This window comes from Coenobita brevimanus, chromosome 82 (assembly GCF_032717465.1).
Source record: "Coenobita brevimanus isolate Jiangsu-jjx chromosome 82, ASM3271746v2, whole genome shotgun sequence".
Classification (NCBI taxonomy): domain Eukaryota; kingdom Metazoa; phylum Arthropoda; class Malacostraca; order Decapoda; family Coenobitidae; genus Coenobita; species Coenobita brevimanus.
In genome coordinates, this window is record NC_137035.1 from 2,833,805 (window position 1) to 2,861,707 (window position 27,903).

Sequence of the window (27,903 nt, forward strand, 5' to 3'; positions counted from 1 at the left end):
CCCCCTCTCTCTCTCTCTCTCTCTCTCTCTCTCTCTCTCTCTCTCTCTCTCTCTCTCTCTCTCTCTCTCTCTCTCTCTCTCCTTCTCTTCCTTCAGTTCTTTCTCCCTCTTCCTCTTACGTTTACTATTCCATTTTTTCTTATACAAAATTTTTTCTTTCTCTTTGCAGTCCTTTGATAGCGATCGCAAAATATCGAAATTTTGATACCTACTACACCCAGAATAGCCCAATATACTTTTTTAAATATATCATTTGTCAAAAAGGGGGAATCTACATACACACACACACACACACACACACACACACACACACACACACACACACACACACTTGTTCATAATCGCACCCATTCATACCACACACAACCCTTTCCTCTCTCTCTCTCTCTCTCTCTCTCTCTCTCTCTAGCAACCACACATATGGACAGCAATTAAGCCTGATCATTAAAGAAACTGATCTGTATTCATTGGAGAGAGACAGGGTGAGAGGGATGAAACAAATGGGGAGGAGGGATATTGGAAGAATGACAGAGACAGACAGGGAGACAGACAGAGAGACAGACAGACAAATGGGGAAAGAGAGTACGACAGGAGAAAGATGGAGGAGTGAGAGAGACGAAAAGTGAGAGAATGAAGGGGAAGGAAAGACGCTAAAGTAATGCAGACAAGAAGAATCCAAGAAAGGAAGAAATAAAGCAAAGAAATAAAATATGTATGGGGTAAGAAAAAAGAGATAGAACAGAAGAAGTAGTATAGAATAAAGACAATTCAAAAAAGGTAAAAAAAAAATGGATTTGAGCCATATTGTTATTGAAAAGAGAGTGAGTAAAATAAAAAGATGAGGAAAAAGTTGAGTTGGAATGATGCAGTCTGTGAGGGATGTATTAAGACGAAAGTGAAGTAAGTGTAAAATGTGAGAGGAGGAAGAGGGGAGACGAGGAGGAAAGAGGGAGAGGGGAGATGAGGAAGCAAAGAGGAAGAGGGGAGATGAGGAAGGAGGAGGGAGGAGACGAGGAGGGAAGAGGAAGAGCGGAGACGAGGAAGGTGGAGAAAGAGAGGAATTAGGAGGCTAAAGAGACTATAAAGGGAGGGAGAGACGGAGGATGTATCGGAAAATGAGAGAGAGAGAGAGAGAGAGAGAGAGAGAGAGATAGAGAGGCGGAGATATCAGAGAAAGCGATAGAGTTACAAGACTAAGAAAAATGTTGACAGAGGAAGAGGGAGAAGATAAAAAAGTGTTGTGTTAGGGATGCTGAGAGAAGGACACGGTATTATTGAGAGAGAGAGAGAGAGAGAGAGAGAGAGAGAGAGAGAAACAGAAATTTGAAACTTACGAGGCTGGAAAGCGAACTAGAGGAGAAAGTATCAGATCAGAGCAAAAAGGAGAAACACTGAGGCACACACACACACACACACACACACACACACACACACACACACAAACTCCTCCCCACACACACACTGAAACACCCAAACACACCTACACCCTTCAGATTTCTCCCTCCATTACCCAAGCTCCAACACTGAATTCTGCGCCTAAAAGCACAGAGCGAGTTGGAAAGAGTGCTATGACGGGATATGAAGGAGGGAGTGGATGGTGTGAAGGAGGGAGTGGATGGTGTGGAGGAGGGAGTGGATGGTGTGAAGGAGGGAGTGGATGGTGTGAAGGAGGGAGTGGATGGTGTGAAGGAGGGAATGGATGGTGTGGACTTGTGTGCCAGTGGATGGACGTGTGGATGGCAGGATGGAAGTGGAGCAGTGTGAATGGCAGGATGGTAGGGGAGAAGTGTTTGTGTGGAGGTGAGTTTGCGTGGAGGGGAAGATTGTGTGCCTGATGTGGTATGAGTTCGGGTTATGTGTGTGTGTGTGTGTGTGTGTGTGTGTGTGTGTGTGTGTGTGTGTGTGTGTGTGTGTGTGTGTGTGTTTTATGCAGAGAATAAACCAAATATTAAAAGCTCGTAAAGTAGTTCCCTCCAAGAAGAAAAGAGAGAGAGAGAGAGAGAGAGAGAGAGAGATTCAAAAACTTTCCATTTCGAGATGCCCGGACACAATGCGTTTGAAAGACTGGAAATCATAGGCAGAGGGAAAAACAGACTAGTAAAGACGGTTCCAGAGTTGACCAGTCTTCATGATGGATGTACGTTGAAGAAATGTTGCTAGAAGTACACACCGCGCTTCGCTGTGGAGGGGAGATTGGCTGATAGGATTTGAGCTGGAGATCCGTGACTTGATGTGGACACGTAGTGGGAATGGTTGGGAATTATGGATGCATGGTTGGATGTGGATTTGGATGTGTGATGTGGATACGAGGGGGTATGTGGATTTATTTTGCTTGGAACGGGAGATTGACTGGATTTGAGTGGATGGATATGGATGTGGATATGTGGTAATGGTGGATGGGGTAGTTGTGGATAAGCGTTTGTGATCTGGCAATATGTGGAGGTGGATGTGAGGTGTGGATGTGTATTTGGTTGTGGAGATGACTTTGAGGGCTTGATAATGAGTGGACACAAATTTGGGACACTGGAAATGCTTTGGTGTGGACATGTAAAGCGACAGAAATAATGCGTTAGTCAATGTGAGATGCTTTTCGTCAGCAAAATTGTGTTGGAATGTTTTTGTCTTTTGTATTTGGTACAATATTTGGTTCTTTTTTAGCAGAACTGGTGATGATTATAACTATCATTATTATTATTATTATTATTATTATTATTATTATTATTATTATTATTATTATTATTATTGTTGTTGTTGTTGATGTTGTTGTTGCTTTTATAATTAGTTTTATTATTGTCGTTGTTCTTCTTCTTACTACTACTACTACTACTAGTAATACTGTTTTAGTAGTAGTAGTAGTAGTAGCAGTGTTATTATCATCATCATCATCATCATGTCAGCAATCATCACCCCAACCAGCATCTTCATCATCACAATATTCACTATCATCACAATATATTTTCATGACCATAATCATAATTACTATCCCATCAAAGCAAGCTAAAGGCAGGGAGGAAATTAGCCAGGTGAAATGTTAATTAATGGAGCTTGAAATTCACGAGAGAGAGAAAGAGAGAGAGAGAGAGAGATGAGAGTAAGCCAAGAAAAATGTGGTGTTATTGGAATATGAAGTAGACTGGGGTAACTGACAGACAGACAAACAGAACAGGATGAGAGCAAGCCAGGAAAAATGTGATGTTATGGGTTAAGAAACACACTGGAGAGAGAGAGAGAGAGAGAGAGAGAGAGAGCAGTTTACCGTATGGTGGTTAATTAACAAATCGAATTATCTTAGTTTTTACGACCACCTTTGTCATAATTACCAGCCCACGTGCCACCTTCTCCCTTCCTTCCCCTCTCCACCATCTTCTCCATCACTAACACCATCTTCACCACCACCCTTCTCCATCACTAACACCACCGACACCACCACCTTCTCCATCACTAACACCATCTTCACCACCACCCTTCTCCATCACTAACGCCACCTTCACAACCACTCTTCTCCATTACTAACACCATCTTCACCACCCCCTTCTCCATCACTAACACCATCTTCACCACCACCCTTCTCCATCACTAACACCACCTTCACCACCACCCTTCTCCATCACTAACACCACCTTCACCACCACCAGTACCCTTGTTACAACGAGGTGGGGCTAAAGGTTTAACTGCCTGAAAATTAAGTCAAAGTGCGCAACGGGAATTTTGGAGTTCAAAGGGAGCGGCTAGCCACACCAGGTCACAAGCTCAAAAAAGGGAGACATAAAAAAGCCTTTAAAAAAATAGCAATGACAAAAAAAGGGGGAAATGAAATAGGCAATTAAAAATACCTCACCTTATTTACTTAACACAAACTTACAGCTATAAAGAGTAAAAGCAAACAGGCTCGAAAAAGACCGTCAAACTAAGACTTGCAGAAATTCCTAAAGTTCCAAACATCAGTAATAAAGGTAAACCAGAACACAAGCTAGCCCCTGGGTTGTGGAACTGCTGAAGGCACAATAAAACGTGACAAAATCTGTGCACAAACAAAGTGGCAGGGGAAAAGCTGGCATAAAACGAACGATAAAGACTCTTGACACTCGAATAAAACAGGTGACATTAACAAAAGCAATTGGAATGACTCAAATGAGCGGTTCATATAAATAATTGTAATATCAATAAGTACAGCCTGTTTGCTGATGATACAGTATTGCTGAGTGAAGATGAATGGGAGTTGCAAGGTTTGGTGAATGAATTTGGGACAGTGTGTAGGAGGAGGAAGTTGAAAGTTAATGTAAACAAAAGTAAAGTTATGGTGTTTGAGAGGAATGAAGTCACAGAGTGTGCAGTGAGGTTGGATGGTGAGGATATGGAGAATGAGAGTGCATTCAAGTACTTGGGTAGTGTGATGAGTAAGGATGGAACTTTGGGGAATGAAGTACGTGAAAGGGTACAGCAGGGAAGAAAGGTTGTTGGTACACTGAAAGCAGTGATGAGAAATAGGGAGGTGAGTATGGAAGTTAAGAAGTCACTGCATGATGGTATTGTGATCCCTACCCTGACGTATGGAGCGAGGCGTGGACCTTGCAAGAGGGGAACAAGTCAAGAGTGAGAGCAGTGGAAATGAGTTACTTGAGAGGAGCATGTGGAGTGACGTGGAGGGACAGGTTGACGAATGAAGAAGTGAAGGAACGTTGTGGGGTAGATGTGGATGTGGTTGAAAAGATTAGGAGAAATACACTGAGGTGGTTTGGACATGTGGAGAGAATGGAGAATGAAAGACTGACTAAGAGGGTGTATGTAGGTGAGGTGGAGGGAGGGAGAGGGAGGGGTAGACCGAGGATGAGGTGGAGGGATGGAGTTGAGAGGTATATGAGGGAGGGGGGGGTGAGTTGGGGGGAGGGTAGTCAAATGGTGGGTGCCAGAGTGACTTGGAGGCGTTTTGTCTGCGGCCACCCTTTGCGGGATTAGGGCGTCGGGCTATAGATAGATAGATAGATAGATAGACAGCCTAATTAGTAGATCATGTACTGACACTCTTGATACACACTTACTCACGTGTGGCAGACATACTATCTATCTATCTATCTATAGCCCGACGCCCTAATCCCGCAAAGGGTGGCCGCAGACAAAACGCCTCCAAGTCACTCTGTCACCCACCATTTGACTCCCTTCCCCCCAACTCACCCCCACTCCCTCATCTCCCTCACAACCCCCTCCCTCCACCTCATCCTCGGTCTACCCCTCCCTCTCCCCCCCTCCACCTCACCTACATACACCCTCTTAGTCAGTCTTTCATCCTCCATTCTCTCCACATGTCCAAACCACCTCAGTGTATTTCTCCTAATCTTTTCAACCACATCCACATCTACCCCACAACGTTCCTTCACTTCTTCATTCGTCAACCTGTCCCTCCATGTCACTACACATGCTCCTCTCAAGTAACTCATTTCCACTGCTCTCACTCTTGACTTGTTCCCCTCTTGCAAGGTCCACGCCTCGCTTCCATACGTCAGAGTAGGGATCACAATACCATCATGCAGTGACTTCTTAACTTCCATACTCACCTCCCTATTTCTCATCACTGCTTTCAGTGTGCCAACAACCTTCCTTCCCTGCTGTACCCTTTCACGTACTTCATCCCCCAAAGTTCCATCCTTACTCATCACATTACCCAAGTACTTGAATGCACTCACATTCTCCACATACTAATATATATAAAATTTCCCACAGCAGAGCACACTAACACACTTGTCTAATTAAAGCCACTAAGTAAACTTGGTAACAGACAACCCGGCCTTCATATACAGTACGACCTCACAGAAGCACGAAGGGCGTAACAGAAACCCATTAACAAGGTCGAAACTAACACGGGCAGACACAAGAAAGTAGCTCTAATGGCAACAACGACTCAGTGGAAAGTTGCAGAACCGGATGTGCACATTAGCTTACATAGGAAAGGCTCAAAATCACATATCAGTCAGTGGTAGAATCTTAGTGGTAAATTTCACCTCACGATTTAACACTTCAACAAGCCACAACACACAGCCAGGCCAGCTACACTCACACGGTTTGATAGTAATAACACTCTTCTCTATTCACACAAGAGAATAATAAATGTTCTGAATGATGCTTGAGAATATAAGCAATTTGATCAGCCACACGTCACACCCATCTCCTCATCACCAACGTCACCTTCACCGCCACAAATATCTTCATCAACTGGTGCTGGAGAGGGTCGCCTTCGTGTGGTGGCACTGATGTAACTGGGCGAGTCTGCTGCCTGGTTATACAAACATCTCTCACCTCTCTTCCTATCTCTCGAAAGGAGGATGGTGAACTAGAGGAAGGGGAGAGCTTCTGCGTGCAGTCTACTGGAGTCGCATTTCAGATGTATCTAGGACTACTACAACAGCCACTACTACTCCTACAACTACTACTACTACTACTACAACTACTGCTACTACTACTACTCAGCACCGTCGTAATCATCATCACCACCACCACCATCATCACCACCATCATCATTATCACCAACATCGCATCATCACCACAGTTACCATCATCATCATTATCGTGACAGTCATCTGCATTACCATCATCATCAACACCAGCAGAATCGTCGTCTTCACCACTATTATCATCAGTACACCATCATTATCAACACCATCATCACCATCGTTGCCTTCACCACCACCATCTTTTAATCAAGTCATTATTATCATCGCCACAATCACCATTATCATCAACATCATCATAAACACCACAGTCATCATAGTCATCATCACCACCACCACCACCACCACCACAACAACAACAACAAGTAGCAGCACAACTATCACCATTACCTCCTCTAACACAATACCATCCTTACCACCATCACCACAACCACCACCATTATCATCACCACAACCATCACCACAACCATTACCATCACCCTAATACCACTACCATCATCACCATCACCCTAACACCACTACTACCATCATCACCCCTACCCTAGCCCAATTAATAAGCTCTTCGCACCTCTAATCAGCTCTATCAACACATAAACCTAGCCCAGTAAGCTTATGACCTCTATCACTCTCAATGACTTCATCAAGGCCGCATCCTCCCGCTCCATCTCACCTATTCAAATTTCGTTGTCGAGAGTCTGCCTTATTATTGCCTGTGTAGGGAGACACAAGGTATATGAGAGCCCCTCCATTTCGGAAAGTCAAAGTAGTAGAAATAGTGACTGTAGCTCCAGAGGGCGACGGATTCCTACATGGTGTAAATACCAACAACAAACACCTTTCCTTAACCGGTTTATTTCTTCATATCCTCTTTTGAACTATTAATGTAAACTAGGCCGATGCTGAAATGGTACGGGTATCATACAGGAGAATATTAGTGTTCCATATACAGAATAAATCACCAAGGAAAAGGAGCTACCGAATATTCTAAATTTTCCAGAGTGGGTCCCTCAGTGTGAATGTTTTTATTTCATAGTAAAGTGCATCGTACAAAGAGATGAATTAACCCCACAGATGGAAGAATATCAGCCCAGTAAAAATATAAGCATGATCCATTACGACACGTGGAAAGGTTGGGTGGGAGGGAGACAGATTAGAGCCTGGATTCTTTATTTTCTCCTTCGTTTTTGGCGACACAGGCTCTCTGAAGATGGGATCTGTGTAGCTGAAAACAGATAACAGAGAACTCAAGCTCTACTCTGCGTTTCTCCCGTTCAATGTAACCAAAACCGTAAAAATAATGAAGAATTCAAACTTTAACCTGCGTCTTTTTCCTGTTCAATACTGCCTGAAACGTGAGGAAAAATAAAGAATTCATGTTCTGTCCCGTCTCTCTCTCCCACAAAGCCCTCTTTCTGCTGGTACAGGTATTCCAAAATTCGTAGTATTTTTGTGGTTAAGTGGACATCAGGGACAGAGATCTAAAGCTTCAGGGAAATACATAGGATGGTTACCTCCCTTTATCCCTTCATCAATTTAGCCTCCCCAGCTCCCTTCCCCTTCTTCTGGTCCCTTTCTCCTCAGTCCTTCTGCCTCATTCCCTTTGCCTCTTCTATGTCCCCTCTTCCGCATCCCCTTCCCCTTCCTTCCTCTCACCTCTTTCCCTCTCTCCTCCCCATCCCTTTTCCCTACCGCCTTTCATCTTCTCATTTTGCCTTGAGCTCTTCTTTCCCTCCTCCCTCCTCTCCATCCCTTTTCCCTCTCTTCTTCCCTCACATCATTTTGTTATCCTTCTTATTCCGTTTCCCTCCACCCCTGTCTGCACCCTCCCTCCTCCCCATCCCCTTTTCCCCTTGCCTTCCCTTGCAAACTCCCATCCACTGTCCTTCCCTCCCTCCCAACTTTACTTCTATTCATAAAGCCCTTCCTTCCATCTATGTGATTCTCTCTCTCTCTCTCTCTGACACACACACACACACACACACACACACACACACACACACACACAAAGGAAACATGAAATCCATAAATATCACTTACTAAAAAAATTCACAATAGGTGAACTGTATATATATTAAAACCAGCTTCAAGAATCATAACAAATTGGTAACACCTGAAATGGGCCCAAAACTTCCAAAAAACAAATCCTTCAAAAAATAAAGGGAAAATGAAAAATCCTGCCACAGTCAAGACAAATTTATTTCTCCATTTCTTTCACTTTAACCTGGCCCAAATTTTTCGTCCTTTTGCGGCTAATTTTGCGTAGCTCACTGACAGTAAAAGACAATACAACGACCCTACATCCATAACACTTCTTCATGATTAGCACGGTTTTCTAGTGTTACTCTATTGGTACGTATAATTCGGTATGGAGATATGTCAACTCTAGGCCAAGTTAGAGTAAAAGGAGTATAGAATCATTGTGGTTCTGACAAGCCTGAGTACCTCTCCCCCCTTCCTCTTGCTTCAGTCCCCCTCTTCCTCCTTCTATACTCCTTTCACACAAACTTGGCCTAAAACTACCATCCCTCCACCTTGGATGCTGAGCTGTAACAAGAAATTAACACTATGATGTTGGTCACGAAGAATTGTTGTGGAAAGGATGTACCACCATGCTCAGATGTAACAAGAGATTATCACCAAAATATGATGCTGGTCACGAAGAAGTGTTGTAGAAAGAATTTAGCACCCTCAGATGTAACAAATAATTAACACAAAAAATATGAAGTTGGTCACGAAGAAGTGCTATAGAAATGATGTAGAGCCATAGTAATTTCTTTTTCTGCCACTGAGCTACGTGGAATTAGCTGCAAAATGATTGAAAAAAAAATCTTGGCCAAATTAAGGTGAAAGGATTATAGTGTCACCCTCGGCTTCAATAGAGTGATTACAAAGTTCCCTAACACCTCTTCCTAAGCGATTTATTTTGCTTATTACACCTTACTGTCCTCTTCCGTGTTACTTAAATCATCCTAAAGTCACCATACTCTGCGTAAATACAGTACGATATTAGCCAGCCGTATCCAAAAATAAATCGGTATGGAGGAGGTGTTAGGGAACTTCCTCAACCGACAAGAGTACGTGCCACTGTCTCACCTTCTTCACTCACACAAGAAAAAGGTATCTGAGGAGCCACTTAAGGTACCCTCTCGAAACTTAGGAAGAAACTGAAAATTACTGGTAGGGGACTTTAGCAATCCATAAAAATAGGCAAGCTTCTATAAGGAAAATAAACAGATAAATAGATAAATAAACTGAGAGAAAAATTGATAGATAAATAAATAAGTGAACAGAAGAATAGATAGAATAGATAAACAGATAGATAGATAGACAGATAAAATAAGTAAACAGAAAGATAGCTAGAAAAAATGAATAAACAGATAGATAGATAGATAAATGAAAAGTAAAAGATAATGGAAAGCACACTAAAAATCTCAATAAATTAGCCTTCATAAAACATATTTTTGGGACTTTTAAAAATAAATCATAATAGCCTCAAAAATTAATTACTGGGATCAAGGCGGTGCTGAAAAGCCTAATTACTTCCCTCCTTCTCACACTCCCCCCACCCCCATCCCCACCCCCTCTTTCTTACACTACCCTCACCCCCACCCTCTCTTTCTCACTCCCCCACCCCCCGCCCCCCCTGATCCAAATTACCACCCTCTGCTTCAAAGGAGAGGAGCAAAATTGGGCTAGACTATCTCACCCTCGCAGATAAGATGAAATAAAAAAAATGTACTGATATTAACGTCTACGATAATAATAATGTAATAATAATAATAATAATAATAATAATAATAATAATAATAATAATAGTAGTAGTAGTAATAATAATACTAATAGTAATTATAATAATAATAATTATAATGACAACAATAATAATAATGATGAAGACAATAATAATGAAGAAAAATAAAATAGAAGAAAAAGGAAGAAAAAGAAAAAGAAGACGAAGGAGGAGGAGGAGGAAGAGAAGGAGGAGAAGAAGAAGAAGAAGAAGAAGAAGAAGAAGTAACCTGAGCATCCACTAATACCAACTTCCAAATGTACATAGCAAAGAAACAAAAAAAAATCTGAATTTGGGGAAAAAAACACTGAAAAAAGCATGGAAAATAAAAGAATCTACAAAACCCCAATACATTCACGTCAGATTTTAATTAACAGGATTAGGGCAGCAATGAGAAGCCATATGACTCTCTCCCTACACCCTTCCACCCTGCCACCCACCCATCCTGCAGCCCATTCACCCTGCCACCCACCCACCCTGCCAGTCATCCACCCTCCCACCCACCCCGGATCCCTAGTGTCACCTTCGGCTTTAACGTGTGCCATAAAGTTCATTGGCACTTCCTCATTCTCATTACCCACAAAAAAAAGAAAACAAGAAAACACACACACACACACACACACACACACACACACACACACACACACACACACACACACACACACATACACACAATTTTGGAAAGGCACCAATTCTAACGTTTTTAAAAAAGATAACTGAATAATGCTGAGGATCGTAAAGGGAAAATAATTAAAACTAGTCTCCAAAAATATATATATAAAAAAAAAGGAAAATAATTGCACGAGAATCTTAAAATCAACATTAATCAGCTTCTGGAAAAATAAAAAAACAATTAAACTTTACACTGACATCACTCCACAGAAACCAAAGGAAGCCCCCCCTCAAAAAAAAAAAAAAAAAGTGAGAACAGAAAAAATACAGGAAAAAACTTATGGAGTACTTCGAAAATTACTCCAAAAAAATTAAAATAGCATGTAAAATGGAGAAAGGGAGTAGAAAAGACCAATATATTCATGTCAGAAATTCATTAGCATGATTACGGTGAAACTGACAAGACCTATTGCTCTCTCTTCCCAAAACCACCCACCCACCCAACCACCCACCCACCCAACCACCCACCCAACCAACCAGCCAATCTCCCACCAACCAGCCACCCCCCCATCCACCCCCCCACCCAATCAATCACCCATCCACCCATTCACTCAACCAACCAACCATCCACTCACCCACCTACCCATACACCCCAGATCCCTAGTGCCATCTTCGTCTTTGAAGTGTATCGTAAAGTTGGTTGACACTTCCTCGCTCTCACTACTCTTAGAAGGAAACAAAGAATCCAGGAAGAAAGCACACACACACACACACACACACACACACACACACACACACACACACACACACACACACACAAAATGAAAATACAGAAATAGTTGCATCCAAAAAAATAAATCTGAAAAACTGGATAGTGCTGGAATGCGTGAAAGAAGACGGCTAAAAACTGCTTCCAGGAAAAAAAAAAAAATAGAAATATAGACATGGAAACTACAGAAACCTCTAAAAATAGCTCACAAAAAAGTACATAGAAAAATATACCATGCGCTGAAAAAAAAACTCGTAGAATATTAAAAGGAAGCAAAAATCCTGAAGTTGGTTTAAAAAAAATAATAAAAACCGAAAGTAGCTTCTCCAGAATTGAGGAAATTGAACAAGAAATGAACTGAAATTAGCTCTGAAAAAAATATGAAAGGGGGAATGGAAAATTTTAGCTTCTGGCCTTTGGTTCTTTCTTCCTTGCAGAAAAATAAAAAAATATGCGGTTGTCAAAAATTTATTAGCTTGGTATGGCGTCACTGACAGGCACAAAGACCCCCCCACCAACCTCCCATCAACCCCTACTAACTCCCCATCAACCCTCCCACCAACCCCCCACCAATCCCCCCCTACCACAAGTGCCACCCTCAGCTTCAGCCGTGTCATAAACTTGGCCATGACACCCATAAAATTCCACAGTGTCACCTAGCCACTTTCACCACCATTATCACCACACGGGTCATCCATGCACACCACCACCACCACCATCACTACCACCACACAGGTCATCCAAGGACACCACCACTCAGGTCATCCAAGCACACCACTACCACTACCACCACCACCACACAGGTCATCCAAGCACACTACCACCACCACCACCACACAGGTCATCCAAGCTCACCACCACCACACAGGTCATCCAAGCACACCACCACCACACAGGTCATCCAAGCACACCACCACCACACAGGTCATCCAAGCACACCACCACCACACAGGTCATCCAAGCACACCACCACCACACAGGTCATCCAAGCACACTACCACCACACAGGTCATCCAAGCACACCACCACCACCACCACACAGGTCATCCAAGCACACCACCACCACCACCACCACACAGGTCATCCAAGCACACCACCACCACCACCACCACACAGGTCATCCAAGCACACCACCACCACCACCACCACACAGGTCATCCAAGCACACCACCACCACCACCACCACACAGGTCATCCAAGCACACAACCAACACACAGGTCATCCAAGCACAATACCACCACCACCACACAGGTCATCCAAGCACACCACCACCACCACCACCACACAGGTCATCCAAGCACACCACCACCACCACCACCACACAGGTCATCCAAGCAAACCACCACCACCACCACCACATAGGTCTTTCAAGCACACCGCCACCACCACCACCACCACCATCACACAGGTCATCCAAGCACATCACCACTACCACCAGCACCACCACAACCACCACCACCTCCACCTCCACCTTCACCACACAGGTCGCTCAAGCACCCTATCACCAGCATACAGGTCGTCCAAGGGCCCTATCACCAGCACCACCACCACCAGACACAGGGTCGTAAAATATAAACGGCTTAAAGTTTTGTCCATAACCATGAAATATTTTTAAGTCGAGCTTACTATCAAATATTATACAGGGAAGGAGGAGAAGGAACTGAAGGAACTAGAAGGAAGGAGGAGAAGGAACTGAAGGAACTAGAAGGAGGGAGGAGAGAGGAGGAAATGAAGAAGAGGGAAACAACTGAAGGAACTATGAGGAAGGAGGACCGGGAAGGAACTGAAGGAACTATGAGGAAGAAAGAGAGAGAAGGAACTGAAGGAACTAGAAGGAAGGAGGAGAAGGAACTGAAGGAATTATAGGGAAGGAAGAGAGGGAAGGAACTGAAGAAACTACAAAGAAGGAGGAGAGGGAAGGAACTGATGGAATTATAAGGATGGAAGAAAGGGAAGAAACTGAAGGAGCTATGAGGAAAAAGGAGAGGGAAGGAACCGAAGGAACTATAAGGAAGGAGGAGAGAGGAGGAACTGAAGGAACTATGAGGAAAGAGGAGAGGGAAGGAACTGAAGCAATATGAGGAAAGAGGAGAGGGAAGGAACTGAAAGAAGTATAAGGAAGGAGGAGAGGGAAAGACTGAAGGAGAGAGAAGGAACTGAAGGAACTATAAGGAAGGGGGGAGGGAAGGCACTGAAGGAACTATATGGAAAGAAGAGAGAGAAGGAGCTGAAGCAACTATATGGAAGGAGGAGAGAGAAGGAAATGAAGGAACTAGAAGGAAAGAGGAGAGAGAAGGAACTGAAAGGGGAGAAGGAACTGAAGGAACTATGTGGAAGGAGGCGAGAGAAGGAATTAAAGGAATTATAAGGAAGGAGGAGAGGGAAGGAACTGAAAGAGGAGAGGGAAGGAAAGGAAGGAATTATAAGGAAGGAGGAGAGGGAGGGAACTGAAGGAACTATAAGGAAAGAGGAGAGAGAAGTAACTGAAGAAATTATGTACAACTGGGCAGTACCACAATCAGGTCACATTAATGCCACCACGTGAAGGCGCCCCTCTCCAGAAAAAGGGTGAGAGTGAAGAGCGAGACGGATACGAACTCTCTCTCCTAAGCTGAAGAAAGTAGTCCAGGGATAAGAAAAATAAAGCATAAATAAATAAATAAATCCTCATAGTTAAGGAAATAAATCAGAGAATAAGCAAACTTACGATAAAATGTCCAAGTTTTTTTATTATTCATTATTTTTAACCTTTGATCTCATTAGTTTCATAATTATAGACTTCCCCTGTACCATTAAAATATTTCTCACCGTATGTAACTGAATGGTTGTTTATTATATGGAAATTAAAGCTTCAGTGCTTGGAAATCAGAGAGAAAAAAAGCATAATGTGTGTGTGTGTGTGTGTGTGTGTGTGTGTGTGTGTGTGTGTGTGTTTCGTGGGCACAAAAAAAAAACACAGAAAGAAGGCGGGAAAATAAAGTTGGCCAGCCAGGTAACAAAAGGATCAAACACACAAAAAACGTCGACAAAACAAACATAATTATGTAGGACGAGAGCGTATATTATGCAAGTATAAAGAAAGCATACACACACACACACACACACACACACACACACACACACACACACACACACACACACACCTAAAACTGGGGCAGCAAAAGTGGCCGGAGAGAGAGAGAGAGGGGGGGGGAAGGAGGAAAGGGAAGGGGGGCACAAACAAACAGACAGGGAGAGGGAAAGCCAAGCATTTTTTTTCCCTCCCTCCACATCCCCACTTTTCATACCACTATATTTGCGATGCTGATTGTCTGTTGACGATAGCCACAGAAAAAATATAAATCCTTCCACTCTGTTTTGCTTCATTCTCGTCCCCGCAGTCACTCCACGGAATGACACACAACGACTAACTGATTGCAGGAAGCGGAGAGGAGGCCGTGGGTGTGCAATTGTAATTATTGTTGTGGGTGAAAGTAAAGCTGCAGTGTGTGTGTGTGTAGGGGGGCGTTTGTGTGTCGAGGGGGATGGGGATGGGTGGGTGGGTTGATGGGTGTTTGTGTGTTTTCTTGTGCTTGTGTGTGTGGGTGTAGGTGGCTGGGTGTGGATGCGTGGGTGACTGTGTGTGTGTGTGTGTGTGTGTGTGTGTGTGTGTGATGAGAATATTATACACCATTCATGCGAGTCTTTATTGCGATCTCTGTGAATATTATACACCATCTAAACGAGTCTATTTACCATCCATACTGTATCGTAGATCAATATATTGCACTTGCTTTACGAGTGCATAATTTTGTATCCTCATCGAATATTTAACAACAGCATACAGGTCTATATCTATTTTCCTGTAACCTGCCTGAATACTACACACAACCAATACCATTCAATATCCATGCATCCCAAATGAATATTACCCACCAGGCATGCAATATTATACCCATTACACCGAATCGTAGCTAACTATAACCCGTAATGTTTATGATATATTGTAAAAGCGTTAATGAGGAGGATGGTGGCGGAGGAAAAGTAATGTTGACTTTGCTCACAGTTGCTCATAAAACACAGGGAGCAAACACACTAACTCATCAATGTACCCTGGTGTCCACACTAAGCAAACATTGCCCCCTCCCCCTCCCACCTACTTCCCCATACAAATATCAGCACTTTAAACACACACACACACACACACACACACACACACACACACACACACACACACACACACACACACACACACACACACACACACACACACACACACACACACACACACACATTAATACACCCATTCCCATTAAAAAAAAAAAGATGGCATTAGCAACCTTGTCATACAGGTACCCCTTTGAGAAACTAACTAGGAGAGTGTGCGGGGACAGAGTGGAATGCAAAGGAACCAAGAATGATGTGGATAACTCGTGGAAATGACAGAGACTGTATGGGAGAGAATGTTTGAGAATGAAGACATTGGAAGAAAGTAAGACAGACCAACGGGATATGGTGGTGGAAGGAATGAGGGAGGGAGCATAAAGGCTCGATGTTTGAAATAAGTAGAATTATATAAACCAAAATCAAGGTGGAGAAATAAAGGGATTAAAATGAGAGACGGAGTACGAGAGTGAGGTTTTTGGAACAAGGTGAGGCAGGTCAAACAACAGCCATAAAATCTAAACACTGACGTAGAAAAGAAACATTGACGTAAAGAGTAAATATTGATGTAAAGCGTAAACATTGACGTAACAAGTATCCATTAACCTAACATTCACTGACCACAGATATTCGAAGAGAGAAAGGCGGATAGACTTTAATGCTGGCAGTATGAAAACTAATGCAAATCCCAGAAAAAGATAATAGGCTGCTGACTGGAACCGCACGCAGGAAGACAGACAAACAAAAAGACTTCCATCCGGACAGAATAAACACTGGCATAACTTTTCAAAACCAACTCAGTCCCCCAGCAACATCAAACTCCAACTCACACACAAACTTCAAGAGATGCACATTAAAAACATCCAAAACACATGCTCGATTTTGCGGAACTTGAAGGAAAAAGACCAGAGACCATTAACACACACACACACACACACACACACACACACACACACACACACACACACACACACACACACACACACACAACCCACACACTCGACATTCCAGGATTTAAGGGAAAAAGATCAAACAACTTATAAAAAAAACGGTTCGATTTTCCGAAACTTGAAGGAAAAAGATCAAAGAACCTAAGGAAAAAAAAAAAAACGAAACATGCTTGACCTTCCAGACCTTGATAGAAAAAGACCAGAGAACCTAAAAACACAGGGTCGATATTCCAGAACTTGAAGCGCAAAATCATACAACTTAAACCCATATCTGATTTTCCGGAACGTGAAGCAGAAATTCACATGGGCTGGAAAATAAAATAGGCGGCCATTTTAGCGTGTGGACATGAGAGGAGGCCACAGCTTCCAGCCAGCTAACTTTCCAGCTAAATTCTACCTTGCAGCTAAATTATGCTACTGTTATGTGCTTTTACACACACACGCACTCACACACACACACACACACACACACACACACACACACACACACATACAGCTGGAGGAAAATGCATTACTGTGAGTTTGTCTAATGTTTATCGTGCAACTTGTGCATTATCGCTTAAAATCCGAGTCATGGTAGTAGTGGTAGTAGTAATAATAGTAGTAGTAGTACTAGCAGCAGCAGTAGTAGTAGTAGTAGCAGTTGGCAGAAAGATATAAAGACACAGATAAGCAAAGAGCAAGAAACAAGACAAAAAGTACAGCTGCCGCACATGACCGACCGTCTTGCTCCAGACCGGTGCAGAAGAGTTGAAATGGCACAGGAGGCTGGGGCATTGAATTGGCTGGCAACCTTGCCACTCAAGGCAAAGGGATTCCGCTTCAACAAACAAGAATTTACTGATGCCATAGCCTTGAGATATTGGTAGCCAATAGAGAACGAACCTCAACACTGTCCCTGTGGCATTATCTTTGATGCAAGCCATGCAAGAGTTTGCTAAGAAGGGTAACTGCATTCGACACGATGAAGTACGCGACCTCACTGCGAGAATGCTACAGGAAATATGCCACGACGTCACCACAGAGCCAGATCTGCTACCCCTAGACGGTAGCACATCACCCACAGAACAGTAAATGATGCGAGAGTGGATTGTCAATGCTCGAGGTTTCTGGACACATGGGCAGAGGGCTTTCTTCGACATTAGGATATCCCTATGGCAGCAAGCCTTCGTGAACTGTGTCTCGAGGTTGCACACAAAAACAATGAACAAGAAAAAAACAGAAACTATCAACATCAGGAGGGATGGGTCCAGAGGCGGTGAGATTCTACTCGAGACTGGCAGAGGTTCATTTTGAGAAGAAGCATCAACCGCAGAGTTCTGTTATGGCCTGGATGAGATGTCGACTGTCATTCTCCCTCGTGAGGTCTGCTCTGCTATGCCTCAGGGGCACGAGATCATCAGCCCTCAGGCCCGTCTCTCTGGTCGGTACGGTTTACGAAGCTGTGATCGAGAGACTAGCGACTCCAATAGATTAATATCTTTATTAGCACTGTAATGTTAATGAATAAAAATAAAGTAATAAAAGTAGCAGTAGATGGTTGGTAAGCACAGCCGTTTGCATGACTGGGGTAAACGGATTGTTAGATGAGGGTTAGTGTTGACCTTCACATTACAACTCCAAATGGTGAACTGTATTATGAAGGTGGGTTTTGATCTTAACAATATATTTCCCAAACGAATGGAGGTGATTTGTAAAAAAAACGTAGCAATAGTGGTACTGGTAGAGGCAGTAGTAGTAGTTGTAATAGTAGTAGTAGTGATGATGGTGGTGGTAGTAATAGTAGTAGTAGTAGCAGTAGTAGTAGTAGTAATAGCAACGATACTAATAACCATACTAGTACTACTACTACTACTACTACTACTACTACCACTACTACTACTACTACCACTACTACTACTACTACCACTACTACTACTACTACTACTACTACGACTACTATTGCTAATAATAATAATAATAATGTCTGGTGGTTTCAAGATAAGAAAAATGACTACTGCATCATCCTTGTGATTAGTAAAAAAACAAGTATGATTCAGGTAACTCGAATTTTATGCCTGTATATCCCCTATTTAGTTTATTTTCTTGATTGTTTCGCCTTTTATATACCTCTCTCTCTCTCTCTCTCTCTCTCTCTCTCTCTCTCTCTGTATATACAGTATATATATATATATATATATATATATATATATATATATACATATATATATACATATACATATATAATCAATCAATCAATCAGTCATTTCCTGTGGCACCCTCGGGGATGCATAGGGCCTCGATGAACTCACACCACCACATCCTATCTTGTGCTAACTCCTCAAGATCTCCCCAACACTCATCTCCAGCTTCCCGTCTCATTGTCCTCACCCACGTCTCTTTTGGCCTTCCTCTACCTCTCCTACCAGGTGCCACCCACCCTGGTGTACCTCGTACTATTCCCTGTCTCCTATATACATGTCCTAGCCACTTCCATCGTGAGAATCTAACATATTCATCGATCGGCTGCACTCCCGTTATTTCTCTAATTCTACTATTTGGTATCCTTTCCCACCACTTAACTCCTAATATTCTTCTAAGTGCTTTATTTTCAAACAACAAGAATTTATTTTCCATAGTCGCTGTGCTGTACCAAGACTCGTGTCCATAAATTAAGATACTCCTAACCACTACCTTATAAAGTTTGATTTTTGTATGCACAGAGAAATTGTTATTATTCCAAATATTTTTAAGCATTCCCATTGCCTGATTAGCCTTCTTTAACCTTTCCTCGAATTAAAAGTTCAAAGAACCATCCTTGGCTAAATAAGTACCTAAATATTTAAACCTATCAACTTGCTTTACAACCATACCTCCAATTACACATTCCTGCGCATTTTCCATATTCATATTGATTATTTCAGTTTTTCCACAATTAATAACCAAACCCACCTTGCGACCTTCACTCACCAAACAGTCCAACACTCTCTGCATCTCTTCTGGCCCATCACAAATCAAAACTATATCATCTGCATAATCTAAATCCAAAAGTTTCCTGTTCTCTCCCCAAAGTATACCTGCACCGGTTTCTGTTCCAACACGTTTCATAATGTAATCAATGACCAATATAAATAGTAAAGGCGATAGAACACCACCTTGAATTACTCCGGACTTGACTTCAAACGAATCAGACAACCATCAACCATCACTTTACAAAATGTGTCCTCATGCATGTACATAATGACCCTCACAAACTCCTCTGGTATTCCATAATGTCTCATGATCTTCCCCATAGACTCTCTCGAAACACTATCAAAAGCCTTCTCAAAATCAACAAAACAAAGACTTAACGGTACTCTCATTTCATTAACTTGCTGCATCAAATGCCTGACTATAAAGATCTGATCATTGCAACCACGTCCCTTTCTAAAACCAGCCTGTTCATCCCTCAGAATACCCTCAACCACCGGCTCCAACCTATTTAACAACACTCTACTGAAAACTTTCAAAGCTATCGGTGACAAAGAGATTCCCCTCCAATTACCACATTCACTCAGGTCTCCCTTCTTCGGAACTTTAACAATTACACCATTCTTCCAAACTGATGGTAGTAACCCCGTCACCCATATCTTATTGAATAGCTTGGTCAAGATCATTATTAATCTATCCCCTCCACTTTAAACATATATATATATATATATATATATATATATATATATATATATATATATATATATATATATATATATTGCCAGACGCCTCAATCCCGTTTGGGGTGGCCACAAACAAATCGCCTCCAAGTCGCCCTGTCCCCCGCCATTTCACTGCCCTGCTCCCAACTCACACCCCCCTCTCTCATATACCTCTCCACCCCATCCCTCCATCTCATCCTCGGCCTCCCCCCCCTTCCCCCCTCCACCTCACTCACATACACTCTCTTCGTCAGTCTTTCACCCTCCATCCTCTCCACATGGCCAAACCACCTCAGTGTGTTCCTCATAATGCTTCCTATCACATCCACATCCACACCACAACGCTCCTTTATATCCTCATTCGTCAGCCTGTCTCTCCACGTGACTCCACAGGCTCCTCTTAAATAACTCATTTCCACTGCTCTCACTCTTGACTTGTGTCCTTCCAACAATGTCCAAGCTTCACTTCCGTATGTTAGAGTTGGTATCACAGTACTGTCATGTAGTGACTTTTTCACTTCCATGCTCACTTCCCTGTTTCTTATCACTGCTTTCAAAGAACCAGCAACCTTTCTTCCCTGCTGTACCCTTTCAAGCACTTCACCCTCCAAACCTCCATCCTTACTCATCACACTACCCAAGTACTTAAACGTACTCACATTTTTCAATTCCTCACCATAAAAATATATATATATATATATATATATATATATATATATATATATATATATATATATATATATATATATATATATATATATATATATCCATCTATTTCTTTGTGCATGTGTGTGTGTGTGTGTGTGTGTGTGTGTGTGTGTGAGAGAGAGAGAGAGAGAGAGAGCAATGTTATCCTGTTAGTAACTTTCGTAATGAGTGGCTTTCATTATTAAGTCGGGGTTATATATGGATTACGACGCCAAGTGCTTTGTGTAAGTCTCTCTCTCTCTCTCTCTCTCTCTCTCTCTCTCTCTCTCTCTCTCTCTCACACACACACACACACACACGCATTCATATTTGCTCCATTCTACATCTCTCTCTCTCTCTCTCTCTCTCTCTCTCTCTCTCTCTCTCTCTCTCTCTCTCTCTCTCTATGTAACTCTCTTTCAATCTTATCTCAACCCACCATCAGCACAGTATTATAACATCTGTATAGTCTGTGTATAGTCCACTGAGGCCAGATTCGGATATTGGGTCATATTTTAGGTGATTTAAGTAGCTTCTTAACACCTCTTCCTTAGCGACTTATATTTTATCTTCACATTCTATAGAGAGCTGTTTATGCCATTTTAAAATAAAAAACCTTTGCGTGAACAACAAACAAGAGGATGATCAGGTGAAACATGATAAATAAATCGCTTAGGAAAAGGCACTACGTAGCGATACCACAAATAATGAGGGCAAGATTGTATTAAAATATTGACTGTATTCTCAGTGGATTTTATGACTTTCGTTGCATATTTTCCTTTGAGATTTATTCCATGCATTAGAAGCCAATATCTTTTTGTAAATATCTGATGCAAAATATGGTGATACTAAAAATACATTACAAATCAGTTACGAGTAGTTTCCAAAAATAAATCTCCAAGGAAGAGGGGTTACGAAGCCTCCTGTACCACCCAGAATATAACGATAGATAGACTGATAAATAGACAGAGAGAGATCCCGTTCCACCACTACCAACATTCACGATATGCCAACCACAGCACCACCTCCAGCACGTAACCTGGCCTGCTGAACTGCACACCTGTTGGTAATACTGCCTCCCTGTAACCATCCCCTCACTCACCCAAACATACCCCTCTCCCCCCTCCTCTCTCTCTCTCTCTCTCTCTCTCCTTCTACGTTCTCAGCTTTCCCTGCTACCCTTCCTTTCTTGTATTTCTCTATATAATCCTACATCACCGACTCACTCCTTTGATCATCTCTCTCTCTCTCTCTCTCTCTCTCTCTCTCTCTCTCTCTCTCTCTCTCTCTCTCTCTCTCTCTCTCTCTCTCTCTCTCTCTCTCTCTCTCTCATGCCACCACAATATTACAACATTGCATTTAAAGCACACTAACTTACACACAAGCCATTGCCATTACCACAACGCTGCGTGTTAAAGGGGAAATAGAGGCGGGTCGCAAGCAAAGGAATGGCCTCATGAGATCTTGGTTATACTACAAAGCCACCTTCACATAATTCCCTATACACCTGAACACCTGGACACATATTCCCTATACACCTGAACACCTGGATACATATTCCCTATACACTTGGATCCACATGGTCTTTATACCGGAGAATAAGAATACAAATGATGGCTACATATAAAGCCACCTTCAGCTCGACACCTATTAGCCATACAAGCGGACATACAATCAACGTATAACACAACACATAAAAAAAAATACAGTGTAAACTATGTATGGATGTGAGGGTATTGGTTGGTGGGAGTGGCCAGGATCCTCTCACTTGACGTACTGTAATTAACGAAGGATTACAAAGGAGTGCAAAGAAGTGCAAAGGAAAGCAAACAGCAACAGAGTAACTGGTCCTTTCGTGGCTGCTCTTGGAGAAAACTACGACTATTATCTAATTCTATAAGGCGATGATAAAGACAGGAAAGTAATAAGGCATCAAGGCTTCCCTAACCTCTCTCCACCCACCAAACTCTCCATCCGAAGCCGGCAGGAAGAAGTGAGAAGGACTGCCCTCAAATGACCCTACAGTGAATGAAGAGCCAAAGCGTTTCCTCTAGACCACTCCAGTCCGAAGTCTTCCTATATTCAGTAAAATCTTCAGGTGTTTGCTTTGCTGCTGTAATTGCATAACCTCGGTCCCTCTGGTCGGTCTTCAGGTCTACAGGTCTCAGTACAAAGCATGCATCGTGCAGGGAATCGGCGTCCCCTTGTGGTAGATAACGCCTCACCAGGGTGCGATCTCGGTCCTTCACACGGCGAGGCACTGGGTAATATGACGAGATTAAGCTCCTGGGTGGATGCCTCAGATGACCACCCGGGCTTCACAGTGCCACCACATGAAGGCTCCTAGTCCGATGGTTAAAAAAAATAAATAAATAAATCCCCAAAGATGTCATGGTAGTGAAAGGGATAACCTGATAAACAGCCCTTGAGAGTAGCGAGAATAAGTAACGAAAGTGTTTTAGTAAAGTAACGAGAAATTTACACCAAAAAAATGAGGAAAGAAACTCATCCCACAGCTCATTATGGATACCGACTAAATTTTTGGTGCAAAACGGAGCTGCAGTTGCGTGAAAAATGAGTGTGAGTAAATTTTGTACGGAGCGTAATGGGTTCAGTGAGGCCAGAACTGAACGACACAAAGGACACTGAATTGTAAATATAGTGAGCTCGTTGACACACATGATAGTAAGCACATTAACACGTCCATGACTGCATAAAAGCATACACACACACACACACACACACACACACACACACACACACACACACACACACAGGACAGGTTCTTGGTGTGAACGATGTGAGTTGAGAAATGGCGTGAGAGGCACCTGCAATTAAGTCCCGGAAGTTGTATTGCACAGCCTGCTATATTTAGCCTAATAGGAATAAGTCTGACATCAGCTGGGACAGAACACAAGAGCTGTCCCTATCAGGTGAGGGTTAATAGAGCCAGTTATTCTCTCTCTCAACCTAATACAAATGGAATACAAAAAGAGAGAGAGAGAGAGAGAGAGAGAGAGAGAGAGAGAGAGACCAAGGATGAGATGGAGAGATAGGGTGGAGAGATATATTGAGAGAGGGGTGTGTGAGCTGGGGGGAGGGCAGGCACATGGCAGAGAATAGGCGACGTGGAGATGATTTTATTTCATTTTATTTTTATGGCCACCCCTTGCAGAATTAAAGCTTCCGACAATAGATAGAAATAGATAGATGGACCGACCAAGTTCCTACGCCCCGAAAGGTCTCTCTGGAAATAAATAATAAATGATAAAAATAAAAATAAATAATGAAAATAATTAATAATAAAACGTTGCAACAAAAGAATTAAAATGTCATCATACCCAAGTGATTAATTGCAACATAAATTCGTGCATCTGATTATTATATTACTTCTCGATTTATAAATGTGTCTAAAATTTTTGTTTGGAAATTATAGACTATGTTATTAGATAGATAGATAGATAGACAGATAGATAGACAGATAGATAGATAGATAGACAGATAGATAGATAGATTAGGTTTTCAAAGCATATCATTAATTGCCAACAAGTATGAAATTTGTTAAGCACTTCACTTTAATTATGTATTTTCTTTGTGGTGCCATCAGACGTAATGTATTTATTTGTTTATTGATAGATATCGATATAGATAGATATATAAATTGGTAGATAGATAGATAAGTGGACAGATAGACAGTTCAACAGACAGATATTGCGGATAGATTGATACATACATACATAGACAGATAGATAGACAGATAGATCTATGAAAATGCTGATAATTATAAATGTACGTTGTTAATGCTTAAGTAATTAGTAAATAGAACAATACCACAGTGTGCACATAACCAACACAGCTGTTTCGTTACCATATTATAAACTGTAAAGAAGTGCTAGAGAGGGACGCCTGCACGCGATGACACGAATATAACATGATAAGGACACCCTTCAACTTCTCCCCTATCCCGCAAAAGGAGAATGGGGGATTGCAGGAAAATGACAACTCCAGCCTGCAGTTCACCGAGATCACTCCTGGGCCACAACAACAACAACCTCAACAACAACAACAACAACAACATCACCTAAAAATCCAAAACTGGAAAATTTCGCTGACGAATCCACTAGCAAAATTAGAAAAAAAAAAAGACGTCAGCGTAGTGAATGACTTGGAATATAAATGAAAAATAAAAGAGTCAATAACATGGCCAAAAAGGAGCAAAATTTCAGTTCACCGCCTCTTCATTATGGATTTGATCTTGTTAGCAATGCATAGACTAAACTGAAACGCCACCTGCACACTGCTTAATCTGCCTAGTGTTAGAAACGCTTGATAAATGGTTTTGCGTGCGTGTGTGTGTGTGTGTGTGTGTGTGTGTGTGTGTGTGTGTGTGTGTGTGTGTGTGTGTGTGTGCGAACGTATATATGGATGTTTGTGTTTTCTTCTGTGTGTGTGTGTGTATGTGTGTGTTTACGTTTGAGTGTGTGTGTTTTCAGCAGGGTTTCAGGATGGAGATTTGGTGAGGATTTCAGTTGTTTGTGGATGACAGACTGACAGACAGACAGACAGAAAAGAACAGACAGAGGAGACAAACAGTATATATTTTTTTTTCTACAATAGCGGTTCCATAGCAAATTACTTTCTTCTTTACAAGGTGTTCTCTCTTAAGTAAATCTGGCTGGTGATAAAAAAAATATATATATATATAGAAGTCATCATTATCATCAAGGGAATAATGAAGACTCTTTAGACCGTACTCTCATCGGTTAAGAAAGCTCCCTAACACCTTTTCTTAAGCGATTTATTTTGCTTAAAACAAGTTACTCTCCTATTCTCTGTTAGATAAATCAAACATCGCCATATTCTGCATAAATAATTTAGCTATAACACGATTTTAACCACCTACACCCAAAAATAAATCGCTAAGGAAGAGGTGCTAGGGAGCTTCCTTTCACGACGAAATACCTGTCTTTACTAAGCATCTCCAATTCAAAACATCTGTTAAATTTATATACTAATTACTTTCTATGGTGTCATTAACAGTTAAACCGTAAGGGACCTAAATATATCTTTTAATATCCCTCGTTATTGAGTAATTGTCGCTTGGTATTTTCCACGCCTAAATATTGAAGAGAGACTGAAACATGAGATGGATTTAGAATTTACCCATAGACCACACGAGTATAATGATCTCTATTGCGATGATGTGCTTTCCATTATATTCATCTTATTTCGAGGCTATTTTAAGCAGACAGGGGGAGAATTTTGAAAACTGGATGGGTTTCGATATAGTGTTCATTAAGACATCATGTATAGTAATAAAGATGACAAGGAGGAAGGTCTTGATAATCTTCTCAACCTAGGAATAATGGTCTTAGACACTCATGAATTTATCTAATACAACTAACACTTTAACCAAACTCTCTTTTAATCAAATTTGAGCATAATTATTACCTGCACAAACACACACACACATACACATACACACACACACACACACACACACACACACACACACACACACACACACACACACAGAAATCTCAAACCGCAGGCACGCTTACAGTCACACCAAAATACACATAATCACACCCAATCATACCATCATACAGAACCCCTTCCCTCTCCCACTTCCTCTCTCTCTCTCTCTCTCTCTCTCTCTCTCTCTCTCTCTCTCTCTCACACACACACACACACACACACACACACACACACACACACACACACACACACGCCATCATCAGGAGCAAACTCAGGCCGATAAAACTGCAAATTGTCTTCCTATCCCACGCATCTGCTTCAGCCAACAATTAATCAACGAGAGAGAGACTGCAGAGACGGACCTAAGAAAAATGATTGTTTTGGCGGAAGAAAATAATTGTTTTGGAGGGTGAAATGGCTGTGTCCTTGAGTCTGGTCCCGTTTGTCTTTGTTTTTATTGCTTGTCTTTGTGTTGTTTCTTAGATTTGATGTGTATTGTTTTCCTCTGCATGATATCTTGATTAATATTTTGTTTTGCCGTGTTTATAATACTCTCTCTCTCTCTCTCTCTCTCTCTCTCTCTCTCTCTCTCTCTCTCTCTCTCTCTCAGGGGAAAGAGGGATAGCTGATGGACAGTTTGGTGAGGCGGAAAATAAACGAGCCCATAAATGTATAAAATAAAGCTCTCAGGGAAGGATTTACGAGCAGTGAAAACGAGAATGTACACACACACACACACACACACACACACACACACACACACACACACACACACACACACACACACACACGGGAAGGGCAAAATGGAAAATAATACTGAAAATCATAACAAAATAACAGAACTTTCATTTTTCTATTGTGATAGGTGGGGGTTGCCGATCATCCACTCACTCGATGTAGTGCTGTCTTGGGGGAGGGGAGGTAGTGGTTAAAACGCCCCAGAGAGAGAGATAGAAAGGGGGGGGGGTGAATGGAGGATTTCCAACTTTGTAACGCCACCACGAGAAGTAAGCTAGTCATGTCATCCACCTGTGTTTGTCTTAGGCAAGAAAGAAGGAACCTAAGGCCAGTAACCAGTCTAATAACCTAATCACGGGCAGCCTACATCCCGAAGAGAGTAAAACTGAACACGCTCTTATTGTTACCTATTTACTGAGAAAATGTGCCTCACTTTCACTTCTTTTCCTTTTCTCGTCCTTTCAAATACACTGGATCAATTAGCCTAACCTCGAGACCCTACGGAAATGTTTTTTTAATGTTAGGATTTTAATAAGTGCAGGGTGGTCATACTCTCTCTCTCTCTCTCTCTCTCTCTCTCTCTGCTCATCCACTCCACAGGCGATTTATTACGTGTGTAGGGGA